This window comes from Spermophilus citellus (assembly GCF_964194105.1).
Source record: "Spermophilus citellus genome assembly, chromosome: 16".
NCBI lineage: Eukaryota > Metazoa > Chordata > Mammalia > Rodentia > Sciuridae > Spermophilus > Spermophilus citellus.
Genome location: NC_138196.1, coordinates 31,337,473 through 31,358,529, shown reverse-complemented (window position 1 = coordinate 31,358,529; position 21,057 = coordinate 31,337,473). Strand labels below are relative to the sequence as shown.

The 21,057-nt window shown below is 39.9% G+C and overlaps 1 protein-coding gene across 6 annotated transcripts in view; it reads right to left on the bottom strand.

Moving 5' to 3' along the window:
* UNC5D (unc-5 netrin receptor D) overlaps positions 1 to 21,057 on the bottom strand; it is a gene marked incomplete at both ends in the record, with an annotated part of 514,193 nt that overhangs the window by 162,775 nt on the left and 330,361 nt on the right. The gene's annotated exons all lie outside the window — the stretch shown is intronic.

Sequence of the window (21,057 nt, the reverse complement as noted above, 5' to 3'; positions counted from 1 at the left end):
TGAGGACGCTGGACCACATGTGTTTCTTGAGTCAACCCAGAATGCTTGCTTGGGCCTACAAGGTGAAAACAGCTGAGAAAAGTTCAAAGCTGCTGAGGGTCTGGGTAACAAGAGCAAGGTCAATGACTGACCTTGGATTGACTAGGTACACTGTCCTGTGATGGACAGAAAAGAGGAATGAGTCCTGGCTTCAGGGATTGATCTTCAGAGCAGAGTCTCATTTCCCCCCTTTACCTCTGAATAGAGCAAGACTCTTTTATTCCTTTAGAGAAGAGATGACTTGGACCAGGAGGCAATCAAATAGACTTGATGACAAATGAGCCTGAAGCTTCAGGAATCCTAGGTCCCCTTCCTTAGCCTTCATAGCCATGGTGATCGTTGTAGTTATAAAGCAGATTTCTATCCCATGTAATGAATATAATGGGAGTAGCTCATCTTTTAGTTCCAGGTTATGGAGGGAATCAATCCCTTGTTAAAGAGAAGCATTTTCCAAATACTGCAAGATTTCCTGAATCCTATCTTAAAACGTAGAAGCATGAATGGAAAAGGAGCCTGAATTTCACCCAGATAGGGAAAGAGACTCCTGTGCCCCCACATGAATGCAGATCCAATCACAGCAGGGTCATAAATTTGACACTGGCTTCATGTCATATATGCAGATGTTCACAGTTCAGCTATAGCTGGTTGGTCTTAAGCGCAAGGAGACTCTGATTGCTCTGTGGGAATGCAGCAGATTTTTGTGCTTGAGAAGGGGAAGAATGGCAAAGCTTTTACTGGGAGCCTGATGGATAGCTGGGAACACAAGACACATGCAGAGTGCGAATGCCTATGCGGACCCCAGTTAGAAATTCATCTTGTCGTCTGGGTTTTGGATAAATGATACAGTGGATTTACTTTCCTGGCAAATATAAAATCATACTAAATAACAAAATAAGTAGGTCAAAGTAAGGTTAAAACAGGCTTTGGAAAAAAAGGGCAAGACGTGTGCGATGCAGATGACAAAGCTCTGTAAACACCTGTCAGAAATTCCTATACATAATCATTTATCAGGCTTAAGGATTATCATGGTAAATGTCCTCATACGACAGGTGAAGAAACTGAGTTCAGGATAGGCAATGCGTATTGCATAGAGCTATATGCAAGATTAGATTAAGATGCTTATTCATGTGCCCTGTTCAGACTACTTACTGCAGGAGTGAACATCTTAGGCCTTTTTCTGCTTCAATGAACTCTAATTCCCCTTGTCTGTACATGTGCTGAAGTGACAAAGACAAATGGGGTTTGACACCTAAGGATGTGAGACAACAACTTTCTCACAATGGACAGTGAAGCTGCCCAGCAGCGCATGGTGCAACAGAAAGGAGTCAGAAGAGCTGTGTTGAGCTGTGTGACGTTGGGCAAATCATTTGGTGTCTCTGGAATTCATTTCACCCCCCATAAATGGAGCAAGCAGACCAAACTACTTCCTTCCACCTCAAACACTCTGTGTTTTTACAAAGTGGAGGCCACAGACCCACCAACCACAGAATCTGCTTTTATTCCCCAGTGATGATCTCTGTGCCCAGAGACATCATTGTCTTATCTTGAAGCCTTGGAGCCCCCCACATGATGCCCTTGCAAGTCCAGCTTAAACTAAGAAGGAAGTTTGCAGCCTCCTAGAAGAGATTTTTCCTATGCTAAGTTGCTGAGGTAGGCCTCAAACTTGTGATCCTCATGCCTCTGCCTCCTGAGTTGTAAGCCTTAATTTCTCAGATCAGACTGCTCAGAATCTAAATGAGTGCCTAATAGTACCTGATAATATGGACTGGTCATACAAAGGAGGCAGGAAAAAACAATGTGTTTCAATGGATAAAAGAGTGTTTATATGTGGTCCAAGTTGTTGAAATATAACCTTTGCCAACTAATTCTACTATCATAATCACATTTCCTATAAAAACTAGATAGAGGTCAGCATAAATATCCCAGAGTTCATCTGTTTCCTGTGAAGCAATTTACTGAATTTATCTCATGGATTAATCAATTAAGGTTCAGAAAAATAAATGACCAAAGTAAGGTCTTTATCACATGTAAATATCCATGAATATTTTTCATGGTAATATAAAAAAGAGGTTGTCATGCAAGAAAGGATTATAAATGAATAGTTTTTAAAAGTGGGGGGGAGATGAAAAAGCTGGCCACACAAATATTTTCCAAGTGGCTACTCTAGAAATCTCCAATTGCTATATCATTGAGCATGTCTCATACCATGACAGGCTTTAAAGCCAGCTCCTCACAGTGTCTTTGATATCAAGCTTTTCCTTCATCCCCTTCCTTCTTGCAGAATCTATAAAACTTATCTAGGATTATCTGCTGCCTACTAATTGATTACCCAATCATATCGAAAAACATTAATTTCAGAATACTTTTTAAAAGTCATTTGCTTGCTGAGTTGTAAAGTTTTATGTCTCCATACTAAGGAAAATAGTAGAAATAAAAAGTGTAAAAACCACATATAGTCTCTGATTCTAAAGTATACATGTCCATTTTTCCCATTAACATCTTTGAAAACATATTTTTTAAAAAGTGGATGACATCTTAAAATTAAAAGGAGGATTTTATAAAGTCATATATAAAATAATGTTCTTACAATTGACATCATCTTAAAGTCTATGAAGCATGTCATTATCTGTCACATGCAAACCAATGCACACCTTTGTTGGAAAAAATGTAAAAGAAAAGCATAAATATAAAAGTTTTAGTTTTTTTTTTTTTTTAATAAAGTACTGATGGTCCTTTAAACTGGAGAATGGTATTTAGAATTTTCTGTACTGATGAATATTTGAAAATCCTGGGTCATTTGCCACAGAAACAAAAGGGCTGAATTTTGCTAAGTAAAGCTGTCTGCATTCTCAGACAGAAGAAGACCCACATGCTATAAATTATTTACCAGGATGAAAGACTGCATGGCTGCTATGAAGGGAACAGTGACAAATTAATACAACAATGATGCCTTGACCGTGCTAAGAATCTGCAGCCCCCTACCAGATGATGAATCAAACAAATTAGGGAAGAAATTACGAGGTTAATTAAGCCAGGTGATTTTTGTTTGAACATTACTGTTCAGAACTTGTAATTCTTCCTTAAAGGTCACTGGGCTTTACTCTAGGGAGTGCGTATAAAGCTGATAAGAAGGAGCGGGGAAGAGGAGGCTCAGATGGTGGAACCCATAGAAAGGTTTTCCTCCTCTTCCCTGGTCTAATTTTTAAAATCCACAAATATGTTGCTGTTCACATCTGTGTTAACTTCAGTGAGATTAATGAAGCTGTTGCTTCTTAACCCTTTCCTAACAGGCCAGTGTTGGTGGAATCAGATTTTTGTGTGTGTGTGTGTAGGGAGGGTACCAGGGATAGAACTCAAGGGCACTAAGCCATATCCTCAGCTCTTTTTGTTATTATTATTATTATCATTTTTAAATTTTGAGACAGGGTCTTGCTAAATTGCTCTTGCTAAATGGCTGATGCTGGCTTTGAACTTGCAATCCTCCTGCCTCATCCCTGGAGCTGCTGGGATTATTGGTGTGAGCCACCATGCCTGACTTGGAATCAGTTTTGATGGTCAAAGAGTTAGCACATACTACTTCATGAATATTGAGTGTTAGATAAACAGTTCCTCTTGGGGGCAGTAAGTATTCCTACAATGATGGTGGCATCACAGATTTTTCACTAAGTAGATATAGTTCCAATACCAACTAGTTGGATGTCTGAGAGAAAGCATAAGAAACCACATATCAGCAAGGCAGTTGCATATACAGATTTGGGCAGTACATGTGTACGTAGGTGTTTGACTGGCAATATTATCCAGATAATGTTTGAACTCATACAAAGGAATCCTGAGAGATCTTTTGCTAGAACACTAAGGATGGCTGGATAATGCATATTCCCAGCCTGTGCTCCAGGGAAAGTAACTGCAACACAGCAAGTGGAAACTGTACCTTGCTAGCTCAGCTTTTTTTTTTTTTTTTTTTAAAGAGAGAATGAGAGAGGAGAGAGAGTGAGAGAGAGAGAGAGAGAATTTTTAGTATTTATTTTTTAGTTCTTGGCGGACACAACATCTTTGTTGGTATGTGGTGCTGAGGATCGAACCCGAGCGCGCCACCGCTTGAGCCACATCCCCAGCCCCGCTAGCTCAGCTTTAATCATTTTCAAGCACTCGTATCCTGCAGACGGCTTTGAACCCAAATGAGCTGAAGGCTACATGTGCCCTGCTATAAACGCAACACCTTACGGAATCTAATTAATCACTTTCATTCATTTCTAGCCTAGGAGCATGGTTTCCATGGTTTGCCAAGCACCGTAATCACATATATGCATTCGGCTAATCAGAGAGTTAAATTCCAAGGGGAGGCTATATTTTAATCTTTTGGTTATAATTACAATTTGAAACTAAGTCCTATACAAAACATAGGTGGATATTTTAAGGGTTTTTAAGATACCACGATTATTACTTTAGCATTTGTGAGACACATTGAGAGTGTAGAGTTTATACACTGACACTTCCTTAGACAGTAAGATTTCTTCCTTTCTTTGCATTAAAAAAATAATAATAATCTGAGTTGTCCCAAGGAGAAAAATCCGTGTGGTATTTTGCAGACACAATGGAACATGAGGTCAGCTGCCCCTTTACTTCGTACAATTCCCATTAGCATTAATGAGAATGCTACACATACATCAAGAGGAAAAAAAGAGGCCACAGGTTCTAAACCACTGCTGAAAGACAGCCCTGCTATCTGCCAAGGAGCAATTTAATTAAACTCTTATTTATTGCTACTCCCTCCAGTTTCACGGGTTTCAGAGAGCAGCAACGACACCCGTGTTTGCTTATTGCAAAACCAGTCTTGCTTACTCTCAGCAGGGTTTTTAGATCAATAATCATTGAGACATATATTGCAAACTCTGACTCGAAGTTGGTGTGTCTTAAATGAAAAATGAAACACACTTATTGTATTTGTAACTAATGTTCCTTAAAAGTAAAGCAAATATTGATATTCCAGGCACACATAAAAACCAAGATCTATAACTAAGTGTGTAAAATGCACACTGCACGCATTTAATAATCATACTCCATTTTCAATAACGGGCAACAAGGTACAATGACTGCAGTAATTCACCAGCCCCTTTTTTTTCTCCGGCAAGCAGCACATTGTTTTATTACAATATAGCAATCCTGCCACATTACATTTTACAGTATGTGTACAAGAACCATAAATACACTAGCCCATCTAAAATATGCAGCAATGACTCTCCCGGCTTCAGTGATACTTGCAACTTTGCGTTTTATGTGAATTTCACATTTTGTTGATGTGTTTGCAATGAAATCAGTACTGCCCAGAAGAGAAATTATTTTACATTTCCATTAAAAGCTACAGTAGTAAATAAACCATCAGAGTTTATGTAGATACCCACCAGAACATCGAGGGGAGCCCATTAAAGTGCCAAACCCTGTGTTAAACATTTGATAAAAGAGTACCTATAAGGCACATTTCTAACATTTTTTTCAAGTGATAGAGTTTTAAAGATATTTTATAATGCTGTACCAACCTCTGCAGAACACTCAAAAATCAAGCCAAGTTTATGTTTGTCAGTAAAGCAGCTGTACAGCTCATCACAATAGAATGCCCTGTCAGGGACCAAAATGAAATGGTGATATTGGAAAACAGATAAAAGCCTGGCTGATACCGTGGAGGTTCGTGGGATACTGGCTTCAAACACATATACACGTGAGTATGCCCACGCATTCAGAATAAGCATGGAGTAGTGACAATGATTAAGGGGTGATAAATAATAATTAACATCCCTGTATCAAAAAAGCCCTATTTTAAAGAATAAATTAACAAGGAAGTATATATAGTCAATTACATGGGTGGAGCGTGACTCCACACAGGGGCCTGTGAAGAGGGAAAAACCATAGCTATATTTTAATTTAGAGAGAGACTGAATGATTTTGAGATGTTTGTTTCGATTTTCCATTAAAAATATAGTTACAGTTAAATGAAAGGGAGTAAGGAAAGGGTTTTTAGCCAATGAGGCTGTGTCATGCAGTGTTCCAGGGAGTCATATACCTGCTTTCACTGAAATCTTTGAAGACTCCAGAGAGTGGATGGTATTGTCACTGTAAGTTCTGTAAATGAGGAAATCAGCTTGGAGGGAGGAACCTGTCCAAGATCACAGAGCCAATGAGTGCCAGAGGTAGGGTTTGGATTCCTGTCTGTTGATTCCAAAGCTGAGGGCTTTTTAGCATGAATGTCTATGTTAAATATAAATCTATAATGATCATCAGGGGCCATGGATGTTGTGAATGAATGATAAGCAACATCAAATTATTTGGTATTTTGGGCGATTGAACCCAGGGGTGTTTTACCACTGAGCTACATCCCTAGCCCTTTTTATTCTTTTTTAAATTTTGAGATAAGACAGGGTCTCACTAAGTTGCTAAGGGTATAAGTTACTGAGACTGGCCTTCAACTTGTGATCCTCCTGCCTCAGCCTCCTGAGTAGAACAACATCAATGGTAAAGACCAATCATCTTCACCCATGAAGCACTAATTTTTAACACAGGTTTTGGCATTTTAATGGACTTCTTCCACGTTCAACTGGATGACTACATATACTTGAAAGGTTTATTTACTACTGTAGCTTTTAAGGGAAATGTAAAACAATCTTTCCTCTTGGCAGTACTGATTTCATTGCAAACACATGATCCAAGTGTGAGGAAAGCTTTTTCTGAAAATTAGAATTATGCATAGGAACTGATTAAAGAACTAAAGAGATTGCTACTTCTAGTATAGATGCCAGACAACACTATTCTTATCTCTATTCCACTAGTGTTGTGCGAGTGAAAATGATAGATCTTTAAATCTGATGTCCTGCATCATTCATTTGCAACATCTGCTATGACAGTTTTAGTTTTGTGGAAAAATGAGACAATGAATTTATTATGAAGCTGAATTTAAAAAAATTAAATTTGTAATTCTGAGACTCTAAGTTGTTATTAATGTCCTATTTTTTTCTTTTTTCTTTATTATTTTTGCATTACAATTCTTAATACACCATTATATTTAAATGAAATAATATTTATGAAAGGTGGTTATTTTTATATCTCATTGTTCCTTTCCTGAAAAAAAAAAAGGTGGCCACACTTCAATAGTCCCTTCTTTTAGGAAGAAGAGAAAGGGAAGTAATTTTACTGGTTTGTGAAATCCAGAAATCTGGGAGCCATTCACTACATTGAAGGAGAAATGCCAAGCAATAGCATAAGCTTACTTCTGCAGAGCTGGAACAAATAAATGGAGAAGCCAAAGAAGAGGATGCTGAAGAAAAAAAAAAAAGGAAGGGAGCAAAACAATTTTGGCAAAAACTCTGGCATAAGGGAATAATGAAGTCATCACAAAAAATAATAAAAATAAAATAAAATGTACGCCTCGGGTGTTCATAGCACATTCTCTGTTCCTGAGCCCAAAGTAATAGAGATTTTACTCATCCAAAGAAAGTAATAAGGAGAACAAACAAACATAAAAATGACTCAGAGCTCGACACACTGGATGTATTGACCAAGCACTTCCCAGCTCTGCTGGCGATTGGTCTGACAGCCGCTGCGGGAACACAAGGATGGCTATCGGGTCAGACAGGGAGAAGAAATTATCATCCGAGAAGCACGGGGAAAGTGATAATTTATCCTTTTTGCTGACTCTATCCCTGGACCTGGGGTCCATTAGTCATATTGATCCTAGATCTTCCACCTTAACTAGTACAGAGCATTTCCAATGACAAAATCAAGTTGTTCACATCCTTCATTGTTTTACTTTGAAAGTAAATGGATTTGTCACTGAGAAAACATGACTCCAACAGTGGCTACATGCCCCAAACAGGGAGAGATCATGATCGCTGGTAAAGAAGGCATTAGCCCTGACTGGAATATGATGAGCTATTACAGGTTAAGTGAGGCAGGTATGACGTTGGACCCAATGAGGTGAGGAAGAGGAATAAGGGATGCAGACTTCAACAACACAGTGCCATCGAGAAGAGCATGGAGGCAGAGCTATTCCCGGGGGAGCTGTGGACAAACAGTGAAAGCCAGAGAAAGCGTGGGGCGGCGTACAGCTCAGGGGTAGAGTACTTGCCTAGCATGCATGAGGCCCTGCCTCAGTCCCACCCCTGCCTGCTCCAGAGAAAGAAGAGAACCTTAATGGGCTCTATTATCTGACACTGCAAACATTTGGTGTGCTAAGAACTAAGGAAAGTGTTACAAAGACATCCATCTCATTTCAACTATCCTTTCCCACATCCTTTTGGGGCATCCTTATCCCATTTTTCATTTGAAGACTCAAGTTCAGAACAGTTTCAGCCTTAGCCCAAGATCACACAGCTAATAAAAGCAGGAGCTTAAATTGTACCTCATCTGTTTGACTTATGGCCTGACTTTCAATTGCAAGATCCATTCCCCTCTTCTTCTTCTTCTTCTTTTTTCTTTTGGCTACAGCATCTTGCTGTATTGCTCAGGCTGGTCTCATACCACTGGCTCAAGTGATCTTTGTACCTCAGCCTCCTAAGCAGCGAGGATGAGGTGCATGTCACAGCACCTGGTTGAAGATCCAAGATCCATGCTCTTAGACATGTTTGTGATAAATAATGCCACTCTAGGGGTTTAAGGAGACCTCATCAAATAGTCTTTTGTGGCTCCTGTCTTTTTAAATATCTCTGTTTAAGGGCTTTTTACTTTACTAGTTCTTAGGTCACAGAAGGGATTTGAAACCCAGGTCTCCTTCCTTTATTATGTCACATCACAGTCTTGACAAGCAGAGCCATTGGCTATGTCTGTTTATCTTAGGCTTGTAAGGCAACACCTGGGTGAAGTTTGAAGCATGTGCTCCAGAATATGCTGTAGTCCCCACCGTCTACCTTTGAGACTCTCAAAGTAGGTCCTCTACTTTAAGGTAACTTCCTCGGCAGGGGAGTGGTCTGGTGTGAATCACATTATAAGCATATTGTTCAAGAGCATTTTGACCCACCAGTTTAAAAGACAGGGTTACAGTTATAGTCTATAGCTGTACCATGCGGAGTTCTGCTTTTCAATTTAATGCGAAGACACTGGGCCACCTGGGGAGTAGAGGCCAAGTGCAGACAATGACCATGGTCTGGGGAATGAAACTTATACCTTCTCAACACAGCGCAATTTCTTCTTTACTCGTCTCATCCGTAGATCTATATCATTCCCCGCAGTCTAGCTCCTGCCCACCCAATCCACAGAAGTCTTTGAATAATCAGCAAACCTAACATCCTCATTTCTATTTGAGTTCTCTGCCCCATGTTTTCATTTACCCATTCCTTTAACATATATTTTTCTCAATGCCAGGTATTCTGCTAAAGCCTATGGGCTCCCATAGGCATGTCTTCTTTTTGGGGGTGTGGTACTCTGGGGATTGAACTCAGGGACATATGACCACTGAGTCACATTTTCTATTTTATTTAGAGACAGGGTCTCACTGAGTTGCTTAGCACCTCAGTTTTTCTGAGGCTGGCTTTGAACTTGTGATCCTCTTGTATCAGCCTCCAGAGCCACTGAGATTACAGGTGTGTGCCACTGTGCGCTCAGCTGATACCATGTCTTTATAGTGTTCACAGGCAAGTGGGCATGTGGCTAACAACTACTCGTTGATGATGGGCTTGATTCAACAAAATGTGAACACCTGCTCTAAGGCAATCCCTGTGTTAGGCACAGTGTTCAGCATCTTGATGAGACTCCCAACTTCCTGAGAACAAGAGTCTATGTCAGGATCTCAATCTGCACATAAGTTTGACTATCACTGGGGAGGGTATGGGACGGGCCAATAGCATCTAACAGATAGAAGCCAAGGATGGCACAAATACCTTACCTTGAACAGGACAGCCCCCCACAGCAAAGGAGTACCTAACCCCAAATGTCCACATGGTATTGAGGCTGGCAATCCTTGTCCCATCTTACGCTCCTGCAAACCTGAGTCAGTGACAAATGTTGATTGACCAGTGGCAGAAAGAGGAAGATTATCTTTGATACAAGCTGTCTTTAATTGCCTCAGGAATCCACACTGCTTTTGACTGTCAGGGAGACAATAAAAACCAGGAAACTGGGGCTGGGGATGTGGCTCAAGCGGTAGCGCTCGCCTGGCATGCGTGCGGCCCGGGTTCGATCCTCAGCACCACATACCAAAAAAGATGTTGTGTCCGCCGAAAACTAAAAAAAAAATATTAAAAATTCTCTCTCTCTCTCTCTCTCTCTCTCTCTCTCTCTCTCTCTCTCTCTCTCAATCCCCTCTCTCACTCTCCCTTAAAAAAACAACAACAACAAAAAAAAAAACAGGAACCTGAAGAATGGAATCCTAATAATAAGAGCATGCATAGGCCCAGGTATGAAAGTTAATTAGAGCTAAATTTCACAGTTTAGCACAGGCCAATGAAAAAAATAACAGACCCAGTGCTTAATGGCAGGAGGTAAGTGCCAGAGACTCCACTGACTCAACCTAAATGAACACATGCTCACAGGATGAAAGCAAACACAAGGGCTAAGTGAGATGGTGGGGTAAAGGTCTGATGTGAGCAGAAACTCACTTCACACGGAGTCACAGAGGTGACTGGGGTAAGCACAAAAGCTCCTTCTATGACTGTGATACCCAACCACTTAGGTAAGGCTATCCACTCCCTCTGGGATGAAAGGGTCCTGCGCTTGGAAACAATAAGGACAACCATCCACTGTCCTTTGTCGGCCCTGAGCGCAGGCTGTCAGTGAAATAACCTGACAACTTGATGCAGCCCTAGAAGCCAGTTTCCCACAGGCCCCTGATGGGATCAAAGTCACTGATAAATGGGAGGAACTCTGTGTGTTTCAAGGAGTACACGGAGCAAGTACAGAAGAGGGAAAGGGAACCTTCAAAGGCTTTGTCAGATCATTCTGGGATTCCATGTTGAGTACAGAGGTAAAGGGCCAGTGCAGGGGCATCTAATGACATAAAGATCCTGGGCCCCTCTCATCAGCTGCTCCTTTTGTTCTGCATCAGGGAATAGGCAGAGTAAAGTGGAGAAGTCATGCTCAGAGGCACGGTGGTGGCAGGGCTAGGACTGGGTCATGAAGCGTCTACACTGTCTACATGACCTTTCATCTGCACAGCAGACATAACAGGAGTACAGGGAAAGACAGATGTACTTGCTGGAGCTAGGGAGGCTGGGAGGTTGGTCACAGCATTTTTGCATAGTCCTTTTCAAAGAAGATATTGGATACAGGCCTCTGGTTATTTAATTTTTTTTCCCATTTCTTTTTTTTATTTTTTTTTATTTTTTATTTTTTTTATTGGTTGTTCAAAACATTACATAGTTCTTGATATATCATATTTCACACTTTGATTCAAGTGGGTTCTGAACTCCCATTTTTACGCCCTATACAGATTGCAGAGTCATATCAGTTACACTTACATTGATTTACATATTGACATACTCATGTCTGTTGTATTCTGCTGCCTTTCCTATCCTCTACTATCCCCCCTCCCCTCCCCTCCCCTCCCCTCTTCTCTCTCTACCCCCTCTACTGTAATTCATTTCTCCCCCTTGTATTATTTTTCCCTTTCCCCTCACTTCCTCTTGTATGTAATTTTGTATAACCCTAAGGGTCTCCTTCCATTTCCAAGCAATTTCCCTTCTCTCTCCCTGTCCCTCCCACCTCTCATCCCTGTTTAATGTTAGTCATCTTCTCATGCTCTTCTTCCCTACTCTGTTCTTAGTTATTCTCCTTATATCAAAGAAGACATTTGGCATTTGTTTTTTAGGGATTGGCTAGCTTCACTTAGCATAATCTGCTCTAATGCCATCCATTTCCCTCCAGATTCTATAATTTTGTCATTTTTTAATGCAGAGTAATACTCCATTGTGTATAAATGCCACATTTTTTTTTTATCCATTCGTCTATTGAAGGGCATCTAGGTTGCTTCCACAGTCTTGCTATTGTAAATTGTGCTGCTATGAACATCGATGTGGCAGTGTCCCTGTAGCATGCTATTTTTAGGTCTTTAGGGAATAGACCCAGAAGGGGAATAGCTGGATCAAATGGTGGTTCCATTCCCAGCTTTCCAAGAAATCTCCATACTGCTTTCCAAATTGGTTGCACCAATTTGCAGTCCCACCAACAATGTACAAGTGTACCCTTTTCCCCACATCCTCGCCAGCACTTGTTGTTGTTTGACTTCATAATGGCTGCCAATCTTACTGGAGTGAGATGATATCAGGGTGGTTTTAATTTGCATTTCTCTGACTGCTAGAGATGGTGAGCATTTTTTCATGTACTTGTTGATTGATTGTATGTCCTCCTCTGAGAAGTGTCTGTTTAGGTCCTTGGCCCATTTGTTGATTGGGTTATTTGTTATCTTATTGTCTAATTTTTTGAGTTCTTTATATACTCTGGATATTAGGGCTCTATCTGAAGTGTGAGGAGGAAAAGAAGAACTTAAATTATCACTATTTGCAGATGACATGATTCTATACCTAGCAGACCCAAAAGGGTCTACAAAGAAACTATTAGAGCTAATAAATGAATTCAGCAAAGTGGCAGGATATAAAATCAACACGCATAAATCAAAGGCATTCCTGTATATCAGCAACAAACCCTCTGAAATGGAAATGAGGACAACCACTCCATTCACAATATCCTCAAAAATAATAAAATACTTGGGAATCAACCTAACAAAAGAGGTGAAAGACTTATACAATGAAAACTACAGAACCCTAAAGAGAGAAATTGAAGAAGATCTTAGAAGATGGAAAAATATACCCTGTTCATGGATAGGCAGAACTAACATCATCAAAATGGCGATATTACCAAAAGTTCTCTATAGGTTTAATGCAATGCCAATCAAAATCCCAATGGCATTTCTTGTAGAAATAGAGAAAGCAATCATGAAATTCATATGGAAAAAATAAAAGACCCAGAATAGCAAAAACAATGCTAAGCAGGAAGTGTGAATCAGGTGGTATAGCGATACCAGACTTCAAACTATACTACAGAGCAATAGTAACAAAAACAGCATGGTATTGGTACCAAAACAGGTGGGTGGACCAATGGTACAGAATAGAGGACACAGAAACCAACCCACAAAGCTACAACTTTCTTATATTTGATAAAGGGGCTAAAAGCATGCAATGGAGGAAGGATACCATCTTCAACAAATGGTGCTGGGAAAACTGGAAATCCATATGCAACAAAATGAAACTGAATCCCTTTCTCTCACCATGCACAAAAGTTAACTCAAAATGGATCAAGGAGCTTGATATCAAACCAGAGACAAGGCATCTGATAGAAGAAAAAGTTGGCTATGACCTACATACTGTGGGGTCGGGCTCCAAATTCCTCAATAGGACACCCATAGCACAAAAGAATTAATATCTAGAATCAACAAATGGGACTTGCTCAAACTAAAAAGTTTTTTCTCAGCAAAAGAAACAATAAGAGAGGTAAATAGGGAGCCTACATCATGGGAACAAATCTTTACTCCTCACACTTCAGATATTTAATTTTATTATCATTCTTGAGACCTGTGTGAAAACTTGGAAATTATTTACAAGTAAATGGTTTTCTAATATGTGAGTTCTCACAGTGGTACAGAGACATACATACTTATTTAAAACTTCCTACTGCCTTTCTACCTGTATTCTAACTCTAAGGTCATTGAAATAAAAAATTCTATGTACATGAAACAGACAGACAAATAAATCTAGCTATCACTTCCTCGATGCAAATTTTTTAGTAGCTTCCCATCACTTATGAATGCAAAATTCAAGTTTTTTAGGATGACAGATAAGATCCTCTATGATCTGGCCCCTGTCTATTCCTGAAAGTCTTGTCTCCAGTAATTCTCCCACTTGTTCTTCAGATTTTCTCAAAATGAAGCAGACAAAATTAATAGTACTGCCTGGCCGAGTGTGCTACTTCCTACCTGCAATGCTTTGACCATGCTGGTCTCACCTCCTAAGCCTTCACACAATGATCTCTTATTTGTCCTTCAAAACCTGTTGGAATGATAGTCTGTGAAGTCCTGGCTGCCCACCTGGACAACAGAAAGAATCACGTCCTTTCTCTTATATTGTTGTTATTATTACAGGTGGTGCACTCCCTGGTAGACACTTCTTTACATATTTATTTTCTTTATTAGATGCGTTAACTTATCAGGACTAAAGACCATCTCTCATTTATTACTGTATGTTTTGAAGTAAGACAGTTATTTATTAAGAAAATTGAAATCTGTAATAATAAGAGATTAAAACTGAAGTAGATCAAGCAATATACTGACCATGAATTATATTTGAAGCATGCTCTGATACGGGGTACAACATCAAAGCGCAGGTGGTTGATAAAACAGAAAGGACCAGATAATGGAATCAGATATGTCCTTGCTCCTTGCTTGAATCTCTCTTCAATTACCAACTTCATGGTCTGGAGTAAGTAACCACAGTCAGTGTCAGGCAGTGTCAAGAATTGGGCTTGGAAATCAAACAGAATTAAACCTCCTATAAATCTTTTCAGGATCTTTTTAGAAGTTTTTTAACCTCAGCCTCAATTGTCCCAGGCTCTAACATGAAAAATGGTGACAGTACCTAACCTGGCAGAGAGGATGCCATAGGATGACACAAAGGCAAGTGCCTGGTCCTCACCATGTGGTAACTAACAGTGATGATCATTAAGGAGGATTCTGTCATTTTGGTGGATTGCCAGACTGACTGAAATGACCAATCAACAAGTCCAGCTTCGTCAGCTTCCCTCTCTACTTTGAAGACTTTTCTCCCTACTCTGTTATTCTTTGTCTTTATCTGTCATTACCATTATTCCTCTCTGGCACCAATTCTTGCTGTTTATTATTTGAGCGGGTTATTTAAAAATTGAAACTGAGTTCCCCAAAAGAGAAAAACTTTTCCACCCAAAGGTATAAGTGTCCATTCCCATGTCATAATCTACTTCTTCTAAAAACACCCAGATTTTGTAGCCCTGGCATTTCACACAGCACAGAGGTGATAACATTGAAAGGGAAGATTAAACTAACCACCTAGCCCCACGTATAATTGGCAAACTGGAGGTGACTGCTCCAGCCAGACTTTAGTGGTGTTTTGCTTCCTCACAGTGGACACCAGAGATGTCCTGAAAAGGTGACCTTCAATGAAACTATGGATCCAGCATGTGCATCATCAGCCTGATATTTCTTGCACACAGAAATCAAGTTTTATGCTGTCACTTGTAAACAGCAAGGGCCAGTGCTGACAGCCCCCAGAGGATCAGGAATGTTGTGCATGATTAATAAATACATCTATAGAGAGAATCTGTTGGGAGGATTGACAGCCAGATATGTAAGCCAATACTGAATCAACAATTAAAAGAACAGTTCCAATTCAGTTAAGCCAAAGCCAAGAGAGACTCAGTTATATTTAAATCAAAATTCACCACAGCAGGGGATTATCAGCTGTTCAGCTTTGAATGTTGGATGTTTTTCTTGGAAGCTTAACTGATAAAACCAAGTGAATCTGAGTTATGTGCGATGTTGAGCTGCGCAGCTGCTAAGCTGGGGTGGTGTGCCTGTAATCTGTGGGGTGGAAGCCCCTGCAATTTGCACAGACCAAAGCTCTGGGACTTTCAGTGAGTCACTCTTTCACTTGATGTACTTACTGCACTGAATCTTAGGTGGCTTCCAGGGAAGATCACAGCAGCTCTTTAAGATTTGACAGAGGAGAGAAGCATGAGAGTAGCAAGTGCAATGAAAGAGGCCATGTAGAATTCCTTCAGTGGGCACAGATTCTGGTACCGAAGCTAAACTGCAATAAGATCAGCTGGGTGTATCTCAATAGCACCTGTAGGCAGGTGCTTATTCTGCAGGTCTCTAGACCACCCATGAAGGAAAAACAGGCATGCTCTATTGTACTAGCAGTTATGTGAAAAATTGTCCATGGGGTCAGTGTGCCTTATAGTCACCTATCATTAAGTAACTCAACACAAAAGGCATTATCAGAAGGTGTCACTTCTTCCCAACTGGACTGCAAAGAGCAATCAGCATTTGGGGATCAAGGCAAGGGATTACCAGGAGATGCTGTTGCTGGAGTGGTTGTGGTTGTGGTTTATTTCCATTTTGATAAGCTCTGCCTGAAAAACAAAGGCAGACTGCATTTGCTAGGCAAACCAGGATGGCGTGTGGTGTGCTTCCTAGAAACATTAAAATCCATGCTGTCTCAGCAGGATTAGGATGGAGTTCTTGATTCACACCCATGGAACATTACAGCTGAGTTACAGATCTGCAGCTCTGTGTGCGGAGGCCTCCCAGGCTGCTTTTACTTCTGCATAATTCAAGATATAAAGACTGTTTATTGCTCTAAACTGTTTAAGAAGGCATAGGACGGAGAAATAGCTCTATGCCTTCATTATGTTAATTTAGAAACCATACGTTTCCTTTCCTTATGGGTAGGTTTTTAAGAATATTTTTTTTTTTTTTTACTATTGATTGATTGCTGGCCTCCTGATTTTTCCTCCAAATCACCTTCCCTCTTGATCCATTTGTGGCTTCTCTGAATTTGAGAAACCTTAAGTACAAAATGCAAATTTTATATTTTTGAAAAATGTTACAGGATAAAGGATGTAATTTTCTATGAGGAAAAATAATTGGAAAGGAGAGAGAGGAGGATAAACAGAGATTCTGTCAACAGTGTTTCTCCATCCCATCAAAGCCTGCTCAACATGATCCCTGGCACTAAGCAGTCCTGCCACACTATCTCTAGAATCTGAACGCAGTGTACATTCCAATGCCATCAAATTACAGAGATTGATTGCAACTGGGGAGGAATAAGACTCAGACCTGGATCACAGACATAAGCAGCAAAAAGAAGGAATGTTATGTGTGTTGTGGGGGAAGGGGTGGTGGGAATGAAACCCAAGACCTCCTGCATGTTAGGCAAGTCCTCTTTCATTGAGCTATACTCCCAGCCCAGATAAATGGAGGAAAAGCATTAGGCACACATGCATACACACACAAACCTGGGGTTTCACTTTCCATAATTTTAATTACTCACAATTAATTGTGGTATAAAAATACTAAATAGAAAAGCCAGAAATAAATAATTCCTAAGTTTTAAACTGTGTACGTTTCTGATTAGACCTTGAAAATTTCTGCCTTATCCCACCTGGTAGGTAAATCATACCTTTTCCAGTGGATCCACGCTATATATACTACCTACACATTAGTCACTCAGTAACCAGCTGAGTTATCAGATTGACTGTGGTGGTATAGCAGTATTTGTGTTCAAGTGACCCTTACTTACTTAATAATAGTCTCAAACTACAAGAATAGCGATGGCAGCAATTTGGATATACTGAAGAAAAGCCATAATGTGCTTACTTTAAGTGAAAAGATGAATAGTTTCTATTTAATAAGAAAAAATTATCTATGGTTGAATAGTATGAGAAAGAGAGACGATAACTGCATAACTTTCATATAGCACATTGTTGTAATTGTTCTATTTAACTATTATTGTTAATCTCTTACTGTGCCTAATTTAAAAGTTCATCTTTATCATAGGTAAATACCTAGGAAATAAACCATTTTGGTACTATCTGTAGTTTCAGGTTGTTACTGGGGTTGTTAGAACATATCCTGCATGATAAGGGTAGGCAAATATAGGCTGTTATTATAGCTTAATGTGCTTAGCTGTGTATCTCTGAAATAAGATGGTGATCTAGCTAAGGACAGACATGCTATCCCAGCTGACACTTAGAATGCAGTATCTGACACATGAAGGGGCTTTGTCAGAATTTAAGAGAACACTCTCTGAAGTCAGGCTGTCTGGATTCAAATATTGGCTCATTCCCTCCATAACTGTGTCTCTAAGTAAACTGCTTACCCTTTCCCCATCTACGTTTCCTCGTTTATTAAACTGGCAACTCCCTATCTGAGAGAGTTGTTGGGAGGATTCAATGAACAGTGCCTGGTGCACAGGAAGCAAGCAATAAACAGTAAATAGTAGTTTCTCAATGAACATTTAGGTTAAAACATTCTTAGTCCAACTATCCACAATCAGAAATGCTCTTTTACAATTTTTTTGAGTACTGACATGACACTCCAAGTAGAAAATCCATGCAAAAAATTATCAAAATTATTGTATAAAAGTTCCTTCAAGATATAGTATACAAATTCTATCTGGAACATAAATGAATTTCCTGTTTAGACTTGGGTTCCATCCCCCAGATAGATATCTCATTATGTATATGCAAATCTTCCCAAATTTAAAAAATCTAAAGCACTCCTGGATATAAGCATTTTGGATAAGGGATATTAAGCCCGTACATATTAAATAAATGATTCTATAAAACAGAGATATTGCTATTTATGCCTACTTGTGAAAGGTAGCTTTAAGGATCAAATGACTCAATACATGTAAAAATCTTTGAGTTATGAAATGATATTCAAATTTAAAAGTTTATTACTATGTATTCCCAGCAGTTGTGTAAATATTCATCCACTTAACCACATATGCTTCCCAGAGAGCTACTTTTTTTTTTTTTGGCAGGTGCATTGTGTTATCTACTGGGATGGGAGGGGACACTGAGAAGGATAATTTGCATTTCCCATCCTGAAGGGAATTACCTGCAGGAAATATTATACCAAATCATGAAAAATTAAATATAAAAATCAGAAAAAGATAATCAAGGAAATATGCTAAAAAAAAAAAAAAACTTTTAAAGGAAAGAAGAAAATGCTGTCTCCAGAGCAGTCCTCACCAGTTAAATGAGGTATTTCTGAGAGATTGGGATGGAGAGAAAAATTGAGTCTAGGTGGGTTAGAGTAGATCCCACAAGACTGTATAAAACACAGACAGAAGAAGACAAGGATCTTGCAAGCGAGGAGACATGAGGAGGACACAGGCACAGCGTGGCCCCTAACACTGTCAGAGGTGGTACTTGGACAGAGAGAAGGCTCCCTCCCTGAGCAAAAGGAAGTGGAAGGCAAAGACCAGCCCACCAGCACCAGGCAAGTTCCTAATCTCACCTTACTTTCTCCCCTTGGCTTGAAAAGCTGTGATTCTAACTTCAGTGCTTCAGGTATTCCAGGAATCCGGAACAAGAGGAAAAGGAAAGCAGATGCAAGTCAGCAGGCTTCAGTGGTCCTCTCTCCTTCTCTTCCTCTTAAGGAAAGAGAGCTTCCCAGCTCAGGATGTGGCACAAGTCAGTCTACTAATAAGATTCGCTTAAGGACCCGTATTAATGATGAGGGTATGGGGCTGCAGACATTCACTTTTTAAATAACTTATATTAACCTCATTTCCTCATCTCTCCCTATGATAGCATTTTTTTTCCAGGAATGTTTTCAGAGAAGCAATTTGCTGGCACTTAATTACTAGTATTTAACCAATTCAACATTCCCTCTTCTTTAGAGTCCATTAGGTTTCTATTACAATATTATACATTCTAATCAAATGTGGTTTTCTGCCAAGGTCCTCATTGTCAGTCTCCTCAAAGCAAAGCTTATCTGAACTATTAGACATTCTCTCTGCTTTGGCTGCACCAAATTAGATTAATTATTTATACCTGAGGCCCACGGCTTCAGAACTTGGGCACCTCACTTAACATTTCTCTAGTGAATTATTAAGAGTCCTATTTTTTAAATAAAATCCTCATTTCATAGTCTGTTTGATTGAGGTTAAACACAATAGTCTAGTGGTTCTTGTATTAAACAGCCCAGCGTCATAAGATTCCCTCCTGGGTTTTACGCCAATGAGCACACTGGAAACAAATGAACCTTTCATTAAGAATACCCTCATGAGGGAGAAGGGCAAAGTGCTTCGGACTTGAAAACTGCAAAGTACCAGTCTAGGCAGAATTATTAAAACAACGGTCAAGTCAGAGACAGTATGTGGGTTCTCTTGCTTATGCATCAGGCATAATGAGAGATGAAAGAGACTTTGGAGGCCTTCTCCCCCCCCCCCCCCGCCTTTATTTTATAGACAAAGGAAGAGAGATTAATATCTTATAAATAGCCTTTAGCTCATGGTGACTTGCTTTGTTCCAAAGACCACTTTTAGATACTCCTCAAGGCATTCTAAAAGTAAGGCATGGCATGTGTGCTAAAATGGTCAGGGTCCTTCAGTGAGAACAAACTGCTTTTATGTGGGGAAGGACTTCATCAAAGAATGGTAGTAGTGCTGGGTGTGGTGGTGCTGACCTGTGTTCCCAGCAACTCAGGAGGCTGAGCCTAGATGATGACTAGTTCAAGGCCAGTTTTAGCCACGTGGATCCTGTTTCAACAACAGCAACATGTCTAGGCTCAGGAGTAGAGCATCCTTGGGTTCAATCCCCCATACTGAAAAAACACACACACATATCTACATCCATATGAAGTATTGCCTAGAACCTTCAGAAGGTCCAAGAGCCATACTAGGCTCCTAAGTAGTCAGAAACAATGTCCAATCACACCATGGGAAAATGTGCACTTGGCAACACTCAAGCAGGGTAAAGGCACAACCAGAAGGTCACAACCAGAAGATGGGAGAGAGGACCATTTTGGGGGGTGCCCAAAGAGCTGGGTGCCTTCAAGATTAAGACTGTCCTATCCATAGGAAGATCTCCACATGAACACCTACCCATTTGCTCAAGTACTCCTCCCATCTGGTATGGGAACACATGAGTGCAAAGATCTGACTGCAGAGATGACTAGATAAGTCACTTTGGTTTTCTTTCTAGCTTTGATCTTAGATATGTGAGACTTAAAGTGAGACCTCAAATGTTAGGAACAGTGATAAATGTCTGACTGTATTAAGGGGGGCTTCTTAAAATACCCTTGATTTCCAGATGGGCATACAGATGGGAAACAAGAACAACAATCTCTTTCTCTAGACACTGACCCTCACCTCATCACCCCATAACTTGGTTTCAAATTCTTGTTTGACTTTGCCACACTTTATCATCCAGAAAATATATTCTTTCATTCTGTTTCTAATGATCAGTTATTGACAAAAATGACTTTGTGCTGTGAAGAAA